Source organism: Dipodomys merriami, unplaced genomic scaffold (genome assembly GCF_024711535.1).
Source record: "Dipodomys merriami isolate MVZ:Mamm:240054 unplaced genomic scaffold, mDipMer1.0.p SCAF_10, whole genome shotgun sequence".
Taxonomy (NCBI): Eukaryota; Metazoa; Chordata; class Mammalia; order Rodentia; family Heteromyidae; genus Dipodomys; species Dipodomys merriami.
This window is the reverse complement of record NW_027202271.1, coordinates 31,949,922-31,966,945: the sequence shown is the minus strand read 5'-3', so window position 1 is coordinate 31,966,945 and position 17,024 is coordinate 31,949,922. Positions and strand designations below refer to the sequence as shown.

Sequence of the window (17,024 nt, the reverse complement as noted above, 5' to 3'; positions counted from 1 at the left end):
TTGGAATCAACTCATCTTACTCCCAGAATGCAAACTAGGGACAGAAAACATTTCATGTTCATAAGCAATCACCATACTGCATGGCTGTCTACAATGGCTCTTAACTTCAAAAATCAGCTGAAGCAATTCATATTTCTAACACAATCTGGATACTTAACATTGATTTTTAAAGCAAGCATAATAATTTATCTAGTCCTTGACCAAAAAAAAAATGAAGCCTAAACCCTAAAGCAAGAAACATAAAACCGAACAAAACTAACAATTGTGCATGAAAGGTTAAAATGAGATTAGCTTTCATAGCGCTTCCATAAAGCTATCCAGAATCTTTCCTTCCAAAGGCTAAATCTATTTTTCACAGATGTGGTCCCTAATCCTCATATCAATTCTATGAATAAGAAGTATGTATTTTGTGCAGCAGCAGAAAGCACAGCAGCTTGGGAGTTGGAGTTTAGTCCTACTCTGCCACTAACTGAGCTGGGTGATATTGAACAAATTACTTAACCTCTTTGGGTCTCAAGAGGTGTCATTTATAAAGTGAAGGTCTTGGCCACCAACTGTTGCTAAAGTGTATTTCAGTTCTAAAACATGTAACTTCTGATCATATTTTACAGAGAAGGGAGTGAGTGTCCCCTTCAAATCACTACAAATCATTACTCAGAATACTAAATGGATATATATTCAAGAGGAAAGCAAGGGAAGTTATAGCCAACCATAACATAAAAATTGATTATACAGATAACTCACTATAGATACATAAGGAGAGATGTAAATAATCAGAATGATTAGACAGTTGAGGAAACACATTCTAATTTTGTGTAGAAAGACAAATAATTCAGTAAGATATTTCACTCAATTCAGTAACAAGTATTCACTGAAATTATGAAATCACTTCTTTTCCCCAAAATTAAATCAAATACCTAACTTGGTTTTCAGTCAGCCATACTTTTGGCTGGCAATACTATCAAGCCAAAGTCTGTAAGAAGAAACCATCTTCATTAGTAAAATATAACTTGATGAGAGGCAGTGGTTAAGATTCCCCCCCACACACATCAATTGTTTATAAACATGCAACATCTTTTTTTATTTTATTTTATTTGAGAACATACTGTACAGAGGGGTTACAATTACATGGGCAGGATAATGCATACATTTCTTATGTATGCATTGCAGCCTCCTCCTTTGTTTACCCTTCACCTCCCTTCCAAGCCTCCCCCCTCCCCCCCACCCAATCCTACCCCCCTACCCCCCCACACACCGACATTGTAAAGCTGGTTTTGACATGACACTTTGTACTTCTCATTGTTGCAACAGGTCCACCTGAATCCTTAAACGACTTGTTTGTCCCCATCTCCTCCACATGTTATACTGACATCAAATACAGTAAAAGCGGGGGTTACACTGTGGGGGAGGGACATACAAAGCAACAAAGAAATAATCTTATAAATGCATTAGAAACACATGCATGAAAGAAACGAAAACATTAAAATACATATTTAAGGGTTCGTTTTCCTAACATCACATTATCTGACCTTTTCCACTTGACTCATACCTATACTAGATATTGCAAATAAGGGAAACCATGGGACCTATGTTTCTTTGGGCCTGACTTACTTCACTTAATATAATTTTTTCCAAGCCTTTCCATTTCCTAACAAATGGGGAAATGTCATTTTTTCTGATGGAGGCATAGAATTCCATTGTGTATATATATACCACATTTTCTTGATCCATTCATCTACTGAGGGGCATCTGGGTTGGTTCCATATCTTAGCTATGGTAAATAATGCTGCAATAAACATAGTTGTGCTGGTAGCTTTAGTGTGGTCTTGTTTGTAAACATTTGGGTAAATGCCCAAAAGTGGGATTGCTGGGTCATAGGGGAGTTCTGTATGAAGTCTTTTGAGGAACCTCCATACTGCTTTCCAAAGTGGTTGAACAAGTTTACATTCCCACCAACAATGAAGTAAGGTTCCTTTCTGTCCACATCCCCTCCAGCATCTGTTGTTGTTAGAGTTCTTGATTTTTGCCGTTCTAACTGGAGTGAGCTGATATCTCAATGTTGTTTTGATTTGCATTTCTTTTATGGCTAAGGATGTTGAATATTTCTTCATGTGTCTATTGGCCATCCTTCTTTCTTCTTCAGAGAAGCTTCTCTTTAAGTCTTTTGCCCACTTATTTATTGGGCAGTTGTTTCTTTGAGGATTTGTTGTTGGGTGGTTTAATTTTTTGAGTTCCAAGTATATTTTAGATATGAGACCCTTGTCCGTTGTAACATGCAACATCTTAAATGAAGCCCCTAAGGAATAAAGCTTTAAAAAAACAACTATGAGTGTTCAAATGATTTGATAAGAAAGTACCCTGCCCTCAGGAATGACCTTATATAAGAGAATAGGAGAAGCAGGATAAAGAAGGATAATAATCCAATAATCCAAGCAAGGTTAAAATTTCAGCTAAAATCCTACGCTCAACCTCATCCACAGGAAGCTTTAAGGAGTGAAAGAAAACTCACAACTTTGTGGTGCTCTGAGACAAGAGAAAGAGACTTCCATATCCTCACGTCCTAATCTTTGGCTACTGTCTGCCAAATAAAAGATATAAAATCCAGGTCCTTCTGGTACTTGGTGCATCTGGGTGATGTACATGTCCATGGTGGAAGGAAGCCATTTGGAGAAGGTACCAGGCATGAGGTATTAAGAGCAAAGCAGTGGTGTTGTGTGGGGGTGGGTATATGAACACATCACACAGGAAAGGGCATCAAGTCTATGTTCCTATGCCCCAAGTCTCCTCTAAGGAGAGTAATCATTCCCTAGGGCATTCATTCAATCAAATAATATTTGCTTGGCACCTGATTTGTATCAGAGCCTAGACTAAGCATTTTTAATTTAGAAATGAAAAATGTGTTCTCTAAACAAAGAAGGATACAAAGCATGAGTGATATAATAAAAACACTGAAGGCATAATCTCCACTCTCAAAGGGTTTCTAATTTATTAAAAGGTAAATTAGATAATGATATATGCCACATAAATGGTAAAATGAAAATGCCAAAGAGACCCTGAGGAAAAATAAATAGTTTTCAGAAAGTTAAAGGTGATCTAACTAGTAAACTCCTATTAAAATTATAGCTAGGCTGTACATACTAGCAGCTCCTATAAGCCCCAGGAGGCTGAGACAGAAACATCACATGTTCAAAGCCAATCTGAACTACATAATGAGATTGTCGCAAAAAATAATAAAAGAGAAACAATAACCAGAACTACTGAAATAGATGCTTCCAAGGTCACTGATTTTACTCTGAGGAACCATCATTGATTTGGGTAGAAGCACAGTCACATCCATCAATCAACTCTACCAGATAAAACAAACATAATTCAACCTGATTGTCTAAACTTCATGGAAATAATTCAAGGAAATGAAAAAAAGAACATGTACATGCTTAATGTAATGTCTTCAGTTCTTTTTCATTCAAACATATATTGTATGACTGCAATATGCGTGCTCGGCATTGTACTGGGGAACAGAAATAGAACAATCAAATTCCTAGTATAAAATAAACAAGACATTTATACTTACTGCTCCTAAAAGGGTGGGAATATGTGGAAAACAAATAAAACAATAAAAGCACAATCTGAGAAGTTTAACAATATACAATGCCTGCCTAGCCATGGCAAAAGAAATACAAAGCCAGCCAGATACCAATGGCTAATGTCTGTAATCTTTAGCTACTCAGGAGGCTGAGATCTGAGGAGTATGCTTCAAAGCCAGCCCACATAGCAAAGTCCATGAGCCTCCTATCTCCAATTTTGATGACTAAAAAGCCAAAACTAGAGTTGTGGCTCAAGTGATAGAGGGCCAGCCTTGAGCTAGAAAGAACAAAAGAAAGGAAGGAAGGAAGGAAGGAAGGAAGGAAGGAAGGAAGGAAGGAAGGAAGGAAGGAAGGAAGGAAGGAAGGAAAGAAAGAAAGAAGGAAGGAAGGAAGGAAAGAGAAAGAAAGAAGGAAGGAAGGAAAGAGAAAGAAAGAAAGAAAAAGAAAAGAGAGAGAGAGAAAGGAAGGGAGGGAGAGAGGGAGGGAAGGAGGGATCAAAGAAGGAAGGAAGGAAGGAAAGAAGGGAAAAGAGAGCCAAATCCTCTACATTCTATCCCTTCTTGCCTCTGCAAAGACATCTTTTCAGCACAACTGTTTATTGCAGCATTATTTACCATAGCTAAGATATGGAACCAACCCAGTTGCCCTTCAGTAGATGAATGGATCAAGAAAATATGGTATATACACATAATGGAATTCTAGGCCTCCATCAGAAAGAATGACATTGGTCCATTTTTTAGGAAATGGAAAGATTGGAAAAAATTATATTAAATGAAATAAGCCAGGCCCAAAGAAATATAGGTCCCATAGTTTCCCTTATTTGCAATAACTAGTATGTCTGAGACAAGCAGAATTGGTCAAATAAGTTGATGTTAGGCTAAATGAAACCCAAGATAAGGACTCAAATGTTTTTTCTTTCTTGCTATTGTTTCTAACACATTTATAAGATTATTTCTTTGTTGCTTTGTATGTCCCTCCCCCACGGTATAACCCCTGTTTTTACTGTATTTGATGTTGGTATAATTTGTGGAGGGGAAGGAAAAAAACAAAGTGTTTAAATGGGGATACAGGTGGACCCACTGCAACAATGAGATGTATAAGACAAACTTTACAACTTTGGCGCGGTGGGGGGAAAGGGGGCCGCATGGGGGCCGCGGGAGATGGGAAGGGATGGTAAGGGGAAACAAAAGAGGAGGCAATAATGCTTGATAAGAAATGTACTCATGGGGATGGGAAGGTGGCTCAGTGGTTCAGCACTTGCCTTGCATGCATGAGGCCCTGGTTTCAATTCCCCAGCACCACATAAGCAAAAAGAAAAAAGCCGGAAGTGGCGCTGTGGCTCAAATGGTAGAGCGCTACCTTGAGCTGAAGAGCTGAGGGACAGTGCCCAGTCCCAGAGTTCAGGCCCCACGACTGGACCCCCCCCCCCCAAAAAAAGAAATGTACTCATTACCTTGCCCATGTAATTGTAACCCTTCTGTACGGCATTTTCACAATAATAATAATAACAATAATAATAATAATAATAATAAAAGAATGAAGGAGTACCTGGAAGCCAAAATGTTAGTTTACCTAGGACATTTGCTATTTGTGTTCTCTATAGCTAATATGACTTAAATTCCATTTCAAAAATGGTTTTGTTATTACATTTCTTTTTTTTTTTTTTTTTTTTTTGGTCGGTCGTGGGGCTTGAACTCTGGGCCTGGGCGCTGTCCCTCAGCTCAAGGCAAGCACTCTACCACTTGAGCTACAGCGCCAGTTCCATTACATTTCTTGATTCTAACTGGGGTGAAGTGGAATCTCAATGTTGTTTTGACTGGCATTTCTTTTATGGCTAGAGAAGTTGAGCATTTCTTCATGTGTCTATTGGCCTTTCTTATTTCCTCTTCAGAGAAGTCTCTCTTTAACTCTTTAGCCCACTTATTAATGGGGTGATTGTTTCTTTGAGGATTTGTTTGTGGATGATTAATTTTTTGAGTTCTAAGTATATTTTAGATATGAGGCCCTTGTCAGTTGTATAGCTAGTGAAGATCTTCTCCCAATCTGTGGGCTTTCTATTGATCTTGCTAGCTATGCCCTTTGCCATGCAGAGGCTCTAAGGGATGTGACCAAAGGGGAACCCTACTACACTGATGGTGGGAGTGTAAACTTGTTCAACCACTCTGGAAAGAAGTATGGAGGTTCCACAAAAGACTCCACATAGAGCTCCCCTATGATCCAGCAATCCCACTTTTGGGCATTTACCCAAAGAATCACAAACAAGACCATACTAAAGCTACCAGAACAACTATGTTTATCACAGCATTATTCACAATAGCTAAGATATGGAACCCGCCCAGATGCCCCTCAGTAGAGGGGCACACAAACACGAGTGTGTGTGTGTGTGTGTGTGTGTGTGTGTGTGTGTGTGTGTGTGTGTGTATGGAATTCCATGCTCCCACCATTTGCAATAATTAGTATAAGTCTAAGATAATTATATCAGATGAGCAGAAAAGCTCAAAAACTATGTACATATGACTGTATAAGATGATACTAAGAAAAATGTGTACATATGACTGTATAAGATGATACTAAGAAAAATGAATCCCAAGGTTTGGACACAAGACTTCTTTCTTTGTTGTTGTTTTTAATGTACCATGTGATTTTTTTTTGTTTCTTTTGTACGTTTTTCTCCCTATGGTATATCCCCTGATGTCACTGTTCTTGATTTTGGTACCCTGCCTCTTGTATATACATTTGTCTAATTTGAGGAGGAGATGGGGAATAACAAAATGCTGAAACAAGGACAAAGGATGACCCATTGCAACAATGATACCCACAAGACACTATATCGGAATTAACTTTACAACTTCTGGTGGGGGAGGGAAGGGATAGTGGGAGAACAACAAGGGAGGGTGTAACAATGCTCGACAAGAAATGTACTCATTGGGGCTGGGAAGGTAGCTCAGCGGTAGAGTGCATGCCTTGCAAGCATGAGGCCCTGGGTTCGATTCCTCAGCACCACATAAATAGACAAAGCCAGCAAGAAATGTACTCATTGCCTTACTCATGTAACTGTAACCCCTCTGTGCAACATTGTACAATAAAATAAAATTAAAAAATGTTTTTCTCTACAGAAACAGATTTTATGAAGATCACTATTGGTCTCCATGGCAAAACCAGACCACTCAAATTTCAACTTACTTAACCTCTCCAGAGCAGTTGATCTCATCCTGTTCTGAACACTTTTATCACATGACTTCTTCCTGTCCTTCACTCTTACTGAGCACTCACTCCATCTCAGTTCCTGGCATGTCCCTCCCTATGCTCAGCCCCAACCACTTTTCAATTATGAAAGAACTCAAGTTTTATTCCATAGATATCTTCCCATCTCTGTCCTTAATTATAACATGATCTCATTGTCATAAATATTTTTTACACACCAATGATTTACCCAATAGTTCTAGACTTCAAGACTCTTTAATCCAACTTCCCACTTGAAATTTCCACTTGGAAATCAAATAGGAATCAAATCTAGTCATTATGAAGGCAAATTCCTGATCTTACATACATGCACATGTATCTATTCCTCCTAGTATGTTCCCCATCTTACTTAATGTCAATTCTGACTTTCATCCAGTTGTCCAGGTCAGCATTATCATTACTTTTCCTTCTTTCCCTAAAACTCCAGCAAATTCTATCAACTCTAATCTAACTACTTCTCAAAAGCCCAGTTTCAACACCACTGATTTAAAGTCCTCTATTTTTTCCTTAGATAATGGGTCAACTTTTCTGCTCGTGCTTCACCATTATTACCTTCAGGCTGTTCTCTACACAGTAACCAAACTTTCAATTAAAATAAGAGTGCTCTTCCACGAGCTTCCTGTCTCACTTAGTATAAAAATCCATCTTTTTAAGGAACTAAAATTCCCTATATAGTTTTTTCCCTTTAGTTCTCTGGTTTTATTTTCTATTACTTTGCTCCATAGTAATTACAATCCACTCGTATTCTAGCCTCCTTACCACACCTGAAGAATACCAGATTCTCAAGGATTATAGGTTTCCTACTAGGTGTCTTCAAGACTCATTCCTTCATCATCTTTAGCTATTTGTCAAGATCTCAGTTATAAGAAGCCTTACTCCTACCCTACTACTCTCTATCTCCCTCACTTGCATTACCATTTCTTTTTTTGAAATTATATATATATATATTATTGTGAAAATACAGTACAGAGGGGTTATGATTACATGAGCAAGGTAATGAGTACATTGCTGCCCCCTCCTTTGTTTCCCCTTCCCATCCCTTCTCATCCCCCCCTTGAAACATTTCTCATTGTTCTCTTTGCTTTTGCTTCTTGTTGCCTATTTATCCATGAATGTAAGTCAAACTATAACAAAGAATTTAACCTATTAGATAATATCATTAGATAAAAGTAACACCTTTGTAGTTCAATATATCTTGTATCAAGCACTAGGCTTGATAACTTTTGGTGAATATTGTGAAATTCACAGGTATGTACAGACTCTAAGAGTATATAATGGGAATCGAACTCAGAGGAGGAGATGCTTAGGCTGTATCTGAAAAATAAGCTATTTAGGAATCTACCAAGCAAAGGATGATCTCCTAAGACCAAAACAATAGCATGATTTAAGATAACATCACTGGCCAAATTGTAAGTGATCTCAAAGGGATTGAAAAATATTAGTTTTATTATAATAGATGTGAGACATCAAAGGAGGAATTAAGTCAGGAGCTAATAAAATTAGGTTTGCATTTCAGGAACATCAGTGACCTATAGAAGTTGAACTAAGATATAAAGGGCTGTTTGTTAAAACTATCTTGAGACAGAGACAAATTGGAAAAGGAGATATATAATGATATATAATGATAGGTGTGATTGGAAACGTAAAGAGATGATGCAAATCATAGTACAGAAGCACCTGTGAACCAAGTCACAAAATAGGAATTTAATAATGTGGGCATAGGCTAGTCACTGAATGATTTTAAACTAAGGGTCCAGTAATGTTAAGACAGAACATCCTTTGGAAGAAAGTCATTTGGATGAGAATGTCAGATAGATTCAAATTAATCTTGTCTCTGATAGGTGTGCCCTTTAGACAAAGACTTAAGATTTCATCACTAGGGGTTTGGTTATTCAGTTGATGTTTAATAAGCCCTAGTTGAAATCAAATCATTGTTCCTGTGCTTACTGTCTAACAGTGAGTGAAAGAAAAAGCTCTCTCCTTTCAAGAAGCTAGTATTCCAAAAAGTGAGGGAAGGGGTGAGTAGGGAGAGATGGGCCAGAAGGTTGAAAAGGAAAATATTGATCAAGATATATTATATTCATAAACTGCTTTGTTAAATGGCAACTCCTTTGTAAAACTACCTAAAGACTACTAGTGCTACTACTAATAATAGTAATGATAATAATAATAATAATGTCTACTTTTTTAAAAAAAGAAAAAAATCAAGCCAAGCACCAGTGGCTCACACCTGTAATCCTAGCTACTCAGGAAGCTGAGATTTGAGGATTGTGGTTCAAAGCCAGTCCAGGCAGTAAACTCCATGAGACTCTTACCTCTAATAAACCACTCAGAAAAAAAAAAGCCAGAAGTAGCTCTATAGCTCAAGTGGTAGAGGGCTAGCCTTGAGCACCAAGAGGCTCAGGGACAGCACCCAGGCCCTGAGTTCAAGCCCCCGGACTGGCAAAAAAAAAAAAGATTAAAAAAGAAAGAAAAGAAGAGTACAGTCCAATGAGAAAGATATACAATGAAGTAGAATAACAAAGTATATTTTATTGATATCACTGGTTCTTCAGAGAAATACTTCTCATAGAGAGAATGATGCAACAGAACTGGGATAAAGTATGACAGAAGTGAAGATAAACAACCCATTACTGTTGCATATAAAGTTCCACCTTTTATAATTCCCAAACAAAGGAAAATATATTCACACAAGAGAAATACAATTCAAAAGTTTAAGGAACTACATGCAGTTGTCAGAAAAAATCTGAAATCTTCCAGAGAATCAGTTTAGATACCGTCTCTTTTAAAATACTTTAGAAAATAGTTCTTTAAAATACTTTAATATTCAGGGTCTTTTAATGTTCACAAGTACCTGTGGAATTAGTAAAGAGTTAGCAATAAATTTCACCCCCGTTAAGAATTACAGAACAAATTGGGATTGGGGGGGAGGGGGGTGGCTGGGAAGGGATGTGAAGGGTAAACAAAGGAGGAGGCTGCAATGCTTGGTAAGAAATGTACGCATTATCCTGCCCATGTAATTGTAACTCCTCTGTACAGTATGTTCACAAATAAAATTAAATTAAATTAAAAAAAGAAAAAAAAAGAATTACAGAACAAGATTTTCTATCATCGAGTAGCTTTAAAAGGTAGTGAAACAAAATCTCTCTGTACCTAAAGCACTTCTGTAGACTATTTTAATTATTTGTTGTGTTAAAAATGAATTGTAGTAGTTGCTATATAATTATGAGAAAAAGTGAATAGTTACATCAAACAGTCAAGAAAAAGAAAAACCATTTACAACAGTAATGTACCTGTTAAAGACGTGAATAACGTTTTCTCTGATTTGACATTTGTAATTTGGTACTTTAAGTTAAATAAACCTTCTGGCTTGCCATAATTATTCTCCAAGAAAATTTTATATTGCTAGAGTACATTAGGAACTTTGGAAGACACAGTAATTATTGCACTAGCTTTAAAGTATCACTCTGTTTACTTTTTCTTTCACCTAACTGAAATGACAGTTTCATTGGTTAATAATTGCGAAACAATGAAGTGTTGTACTATAATATTCTCAGCCAATAAAGCTTAATTAATTTACCTGTGTGGGGATAATTTGATTTGGTGGTTCTTCCTACAAATCAGTAAATCAGAACAAGCCAGGGAGATTGAGCAGGTGTTTGGGATCTAAGTAGAAGACAAATATATTGGTGGCAAGAGAAAAGGATGTTGTCAACAAGAAATTGAAAGCCTGGGAGTTTTAGTCTTACTTAAAATTCAGAAGATAATATATTTTTCCTTAAATAAAAGAGAAGTACACGCACACACCCAGAACTGTCAGAAATAGGGAACCTGTGCCCAGATTCAGAAGCTAGGCAACTTAGAGGGGAGGCTGGAAGATCTGTGACAATGAAACCTACCTGGCTGGAGCAGGTGGTGTGGAAGCCCAACAGACAGGAACTTGTGAAGGGCCTTGAGGTCTCCCGTGAGGAGACTGGATGAGTTGCTTTGAGCAATTGACAGCCACTTCAGAACCTGAGACAGTTTAACGTGATTGAAACAACCAAGGGGGAATGGAATATTCAGGCTAAAGAATGTCAGGTATGCTGAGAGAGGGAGGCCATTGATTCAAGAGCTGAATATTTAAAGTAAATTTTTGTCCTATACTTTTTGAAGTGAGAACAACCCATAATAGGCAGTCTCCATCACTATACTCCAAGACTCAGTCTGAGAAGGAGGAGAATTTAGAAAGAGGGATGGGTGAAGAGTAAAATGTCAGTACTTAGAATGAGGTGCACGGGGATATTAAAATCACAATTACCTGAAAACCTATCATTTAAACAAACAAACAAAAAATGGAGAAAGAAATTGAAGCCTTACAACCGAAGTCACCTTGAAATCCACGGAACAGATACATATGGTAGATATTTTGAGAACAATCATTTAAACCTCTTTAGTGAGGTTGAAAACCAGCTCTGCGCTAAATTATACTCCATATCAAGTACTGTTATAAGAAGAATCTAAAATATATTGTCATTGATAAAGTTTCACGAGAGGCCTGTGCCAGTGACTATTTTCTCCCTTCTTTCTTTATAGAATTTTACTAAAGATTCATGAGAAAAACACCTGCTGAGAATTCTGAGACAGGTTTGCTATACACAACAGGGGTGTTTGGGGGTTCCGTGGCCCAGGGACACTGAAGGTTAATAGGCTGTCTATATTTACACTGTAGCCCAATCTCTTGTAGGACCTTGAAGTTCTTCAACCATCAAATCTCTCTTTGCAGTTCTTACTGTATCTAATACGGTGCCTTGCATCTGATAACAAAACGGAGACATGTTCCCAACATGTTCCCAACCCCACATAAACTCTGGAAGTTCTTTTCCATCCTAATACTAAAATGTCCTATAATTGACTGGTTATATCTTCCAAGAAAATTTTGCTTCAGGCAAGAAAATTAGCATGGTGGCAAACCGTACAATTTCTTGTTGGAAATCACTTTATTTACTCAGCATGGTATTTGCCATGTCACCAGGAACTGAAGAGTTTAACTTACTCATGGGTACTCTCACTTTTCCACCTTTTAGCTAAGATCAAATGAAGTTACTCCAAGGGAAAGGCAAGTCTTTTCCATATTAACATACCTGTTTTCACATTTTTCTAAGTATATGTGACAGACTGAATAATAACCCCAGAGACAGCTTTATCCTATACCTAGAAGCAGCTTCGTGGATGCCATGAAGGTGAACAATCCTGAGTGGAGAAGTTTCTCTCTATTATCCAGGTGGATTCCTAGTGTAATCACTAATGTCCTATAGGGAAGAATCAGAGGGAGTTGAGCGGGTGACAGGATGACAGAGTAGGGAATGTGAACAAACAAAAACGGAGAATGATGCCATGAGCCACCAAGGAATCTGGGAAAGCACACAACTAGATCCTCCTCCAGAGGGTTGCCAACCAACCTCCGCATCAGAAAGAAACTAACTTTGTGCTACACTACATCTGCTGAATTTGCAGCACCTTATTAGGGTTACAATAGGAAACTAATGCATCACAATATTTTAATCTTCCTTCCCAGTGACTACAGTAAGATTTTCTACTTCCTATAGGAGTGTACTTTGTCTTCATGTGCCTCTTTCTTTTATAGAGACGATTCTGTTCAGCATGGCACACCTATATTATTTCTAGGAAAACAACACGTGGGTATTTATAGCTGGTTCAAAGAAAAAGTCAAATGATGAAATAAGAGGTGAATACCTTAAGAGGCCATTCATTTCTCTGTTGTATTATTTACAACACATTCCTAAGAATCACACAGGATTATCTTTTTTAATCAATTCAGATTCTATTGTATACCCACACCAGAAGTTTTGAATTATCACTTGGGATGATTTAGGATCATCCTAAAATTTACATTTTAACAAACTTACCAGTTGAATTATCTACCATCTACCTATATATTTATCATCTGATGATAAATAGATAAGCCAACTTCTGCTCCCATATATCAGCCAAGGACAGATAAATGCTGATGATGGTGATTATGCTGATGTTGAAGATGGATAGATAGAAAATAGATTATATAAAGAGAACTCTAATATAGTTATAAATGTATAGATAGAGGTAGAAATTCATGTATATAGATACATAAATAAACACTAGTGTTGAAGGACTTAGCTTAAAATCATCTGATGAAGCTAGTGTCCATCCATTCTCTTGGCGCACAAACCTCACAGCTTTTAAGAAATAATAACAGACAGGCACCAGGGGTTATTATTCAGTCTGTCACATATACTTAGAAAAATGTGAAAACAGGTATGTTAATATGGAAAAGACTTGCCTTTCCTTTGGAGTAACTTCATTTGATCTTAGCTAAAAGGTGGAGAAGTGAGAGTACCCATGAGTAAGTTAAACTCTTCAGTTCCTGGTGACATGGCAAATACCATGCTGAGTAAATAAAGTGATTTCCAACAAGAAATTGTACGGTTTGCCACCATGCTAATTTTCTTGCCTGAAGCACATACCTGCAATCCTAGCTACTCAGGAGGCTGAGATCTGAGGATCATGGTTCAAAGCCAGCCCGAGCAGAAAAGTTTGTGAAACTATTATCTCTAATAAACTACTCAGTCCTTAAACCACTTTGGAAATCAGAATCTTCAATAATGATACATTAAACATGGCTGCTATTATTTCTTTTGACTCTAAAGCTAATCGCTCCTTCCTTCCATAGCACAATCAACAATCAACAACATGACTCAGATCCAGTGTTCAGGAAGCAGAGCAAACTGTTTAGTTCTGTCACAGTCTATTGATAAAGCAGTAGTATTTAATCCCTCTCTGAAATAGAGTACTTCTTCTTTAGTATATTTAATTGCAGGCTTCTGTTTGTTTTGTTTTCAAAGCAAGAGAGAATAGATTTAGAGAATTCCCATATTAAGCTATCTAGTCTATGCCTGGTCAAATTTCTTCAACAGGACTGACAGCCAAGTATATCTGTTTGTAAATACTGGGCTCGGTGCTCAGTTGAATTCAGTTTCAATGTAGTCTGATCCATCTGTCCTCTTATTCCCAGCTGCCTGCTGACCTCATTTATGTGTGCCAATGCCCCCTCCCCCTCTAAATCTGCACCTTTCAGTACAAACACAGCATCATGCCTGTGCCAGCCATCTCCCTCCTGAATCTTTTAATGATGAAGGGGGAGCAGAACTTCAAAACTGTTTTGCTCACATGCTAAACAAATATGTGTTGAGTCTATTTTGTGCCAGGCCTTTGTCTAGGTGTGGAGGTGTTAGATGGAATTAAATAGGTATTCCTACAAGGAAGAGTTTATGTTCTGGTACAAAAAGTAGGCAGTATGCAAGATAAATATAATCAATGAATACCATTGGGGGGAAAAAGTTTGCAATAGAAACATGAATCAGATGTAGAAGTTAGGAAATAGTGAAATGCTAGAGAAAACCAACAAGCATGACATTTGGTGGGTAATATAGTGAGAAGATCACAATGTGGATATAGGTTTCTGAACTGAATGAGTTCCAAGAAGAGCCACTTGTAAAAGTTCTTAAACCATAGAGTATTTCAGGCCTCAAGACTCCTCCATGTAACTCATTCTTTACAGAAATACAAAGTTTAAAGAAATAAATAGTTCCAATCATATAGGAAAATATAACGTTATCCTAACACCTTCAACATTTTAAAATATATTTATTTCAGTTTGTACAACCCTCAAAACACTTGAAGGTTAAAATCATGACTGTAGGTAAGAACATTTGGATAAAATATGTTAGGTCAGAGTAGAAAAACACTAACAAATATAAACTAATTTAGGGAGAATTAACATATCTTGTCTGTTGAAGCCTATTTCTATAGAAAGACTTCTTTCTTTAGTCCTACTAAGACTGCAGTTATTTGTACTCAATAAACATTCAGAAAATTCTTTTTTCAACATATCCTTTATTAAAAGGGAGGAAAATTGACCCTAGAAGAAATGTATGCTGATATTTGCTCTCTTCCCTGTCACTTCTATTTCTTGTCCTTTCTCCTATTTCCTTTGTATTTGTTTGACTCCAGAAGTCAGAAAAAGAAAAAAAAAAAAAACAAAACACCATAAAAATAAAGTATGAGGAAAGAAGGTGAAAAAACAAAAATAGAGCTGGATAATTGTTCAATATACGATCAAGGAAGATGTAACCAAGCAAACCAATATGTTTTTATTTTTTATTTTTTGCAAATTCTTTATTGTGATTAAGTGATTACATAATTTCACAAATTTTTCAGTATTGTGGGATAGTGATGCTTAGTTAAATTCACAAACAAATTCTGATTTTCATGGGGCATATTGTCTATTGTGGTCTATAAAGTTTATGAGTTCTATGGGCTTTGACAATACAGTTATTTCTTCTACATCAGGTGATGTGTACATTCTGCAAAAGGTTGCATAGTGTCAGCTGTTCCCTCTTTCCACTCATTCCCTCCCTCCCATCACTGCTATTGAGTTGCTTGGTTCATTTTTATCAATGCCCAGTGCAGCTGATGGGTCCCACTGACCTTCAACATTTTTTAACATGGATATGCTTCATGTTTGCTTCTAGTATTTTTTTAAATATAGAAATCACTGGAACTCCTTTTGTCCTCACAGCCCTTTCATCCGATCGGAAGTTTCCCACCTGAGGTCAATCTAGCCAAAGTCATAAGGTATGCAGTTTTCATAATCTGGTATACAGCATCTTTGCAGTCATTACATTTGTCCCTCACCTTTATGATGTAGTTTTACTCATTCCTCTTCAAAACATTTATTTTAATTTATATCTCATAAGGCATGTGGGTGAATGCCTATTTCTCTACCTCCTCACTGAATATTTGTGTGTTGGAGTGTTGGTTAATGAATGGATATGGAATGGTATCTCATTGCTACCTTGTTTTAACATCCTAGTAAGAGAGTTGCGCATTGTTTTTACTTGTTTATTGGCTCTTAAACCATCCTTTTCTGAAAACTGCCCTAATCGTTTGTGTACACTAAACCACTGCATCATTTATCCTTTTCTTATGATTTGTAGTACATCTTATATACAATGGAAAGTAACATTTGCCAGGGTGTGACTAGGGAAGAAAAAAAATCTCCCAGTCTCTATGGCTTTGTACATGACATTCCTGATCAAATAGAATCTTTTACTTTTGATATAGTCAAATATCTAATTGAACAATAGCAAGAACTGACAAGGAACAGACATCTTCATCCTGCAGATCACAGATCAGAGATGACCCAGGAAACAAGACTCTGGCATGAGTAGAAGCCTGACATCCTCACTCCTTCTCAGGGAGCAGAGGAGGGAAGGCCACCCCTCCCCCCCCCACTACCTGAGATCTCCATCTTTGATACTGACAAAGGCCTGGCTGAGCATCTAGCTCCAACTCAGGCCTTGGAAGAAAAAAAAAGAGTCATTTAGCAAGTCACAGGAACCTAACCTGACCTGCCAGGCTCATCTCTACCCAGGGAAAAGTCACCCAGCCCAGGCATAACAAGCTCTGCCCCCCAAGAGTGGCTTTCTTCACTGGGTAAACAGAGCCAGAGGCTGCCCCTCCCTACAGCAGCCTTGACAATCAATTGAAATTCAGTAAACATAAACCCTGAGAATGGTGCCGGGCTGGGCTCTGTGAGTGTTTCAGAAGCTAGCCCCTAGCTGAAAGGCCTCAACTCTACCCAGAACCTAGCCTCATCACAGCATCTCCAAACTAGAGGAAACAGCCATCTCCCTCTTTTGTGATACTCAAAGCAGATCTCCCTCCCATTGAACTAGCCTGGGAGGAGGATCACAAAATCCTGGCATTTTTCTGCCTGCTCAAACAAACTGACTTAAGAAGCCAAGCAAGCCACAGGAAAATCAAACACCACAAGCAGACCAGAAACTCCAACAACAGATTGGTTACAGACACAAGGGAGAAACAGGATCTTCCCATCCCCCCAAAAAAAATCAAAAAACTCTTTTTAAAATTTTTTTAACTTTTTAAAATTTTTAATTTTTAACTTTTAAAAAATTGTTTTCAATTAATCTTTTTTTTCCTTATTCTTATAATTTTTATTTTAGGGGTATACGTATGTGTTCTTTTTTTTTTTTTTAGCTCTACTGACCTTTTGATCCTTTTTTTCTTTCTTTCTCATTCTTTTCACATTTTATTCTCTTTCATTCTTTTTTGTGTGACTTAATTGCTGTTCTGCTC

The 17,024-nt window shown here is 37.4% G+C and overlaps 1 protein-coding gene across 1 annotated transcript in view; it reads right to left on the bottom strand.

Annotated features, from left to right (window-relative positions):
* The window catches only part of Trhde (thyrotropin releasing hormone degrading enzyme), a 378,190-nt gene that overhangs the window by 257,528 nt on the left and 103,638 nt on the right, over positions 1-17,024 (bottom strand). The window lies entirely within an intron of this gene.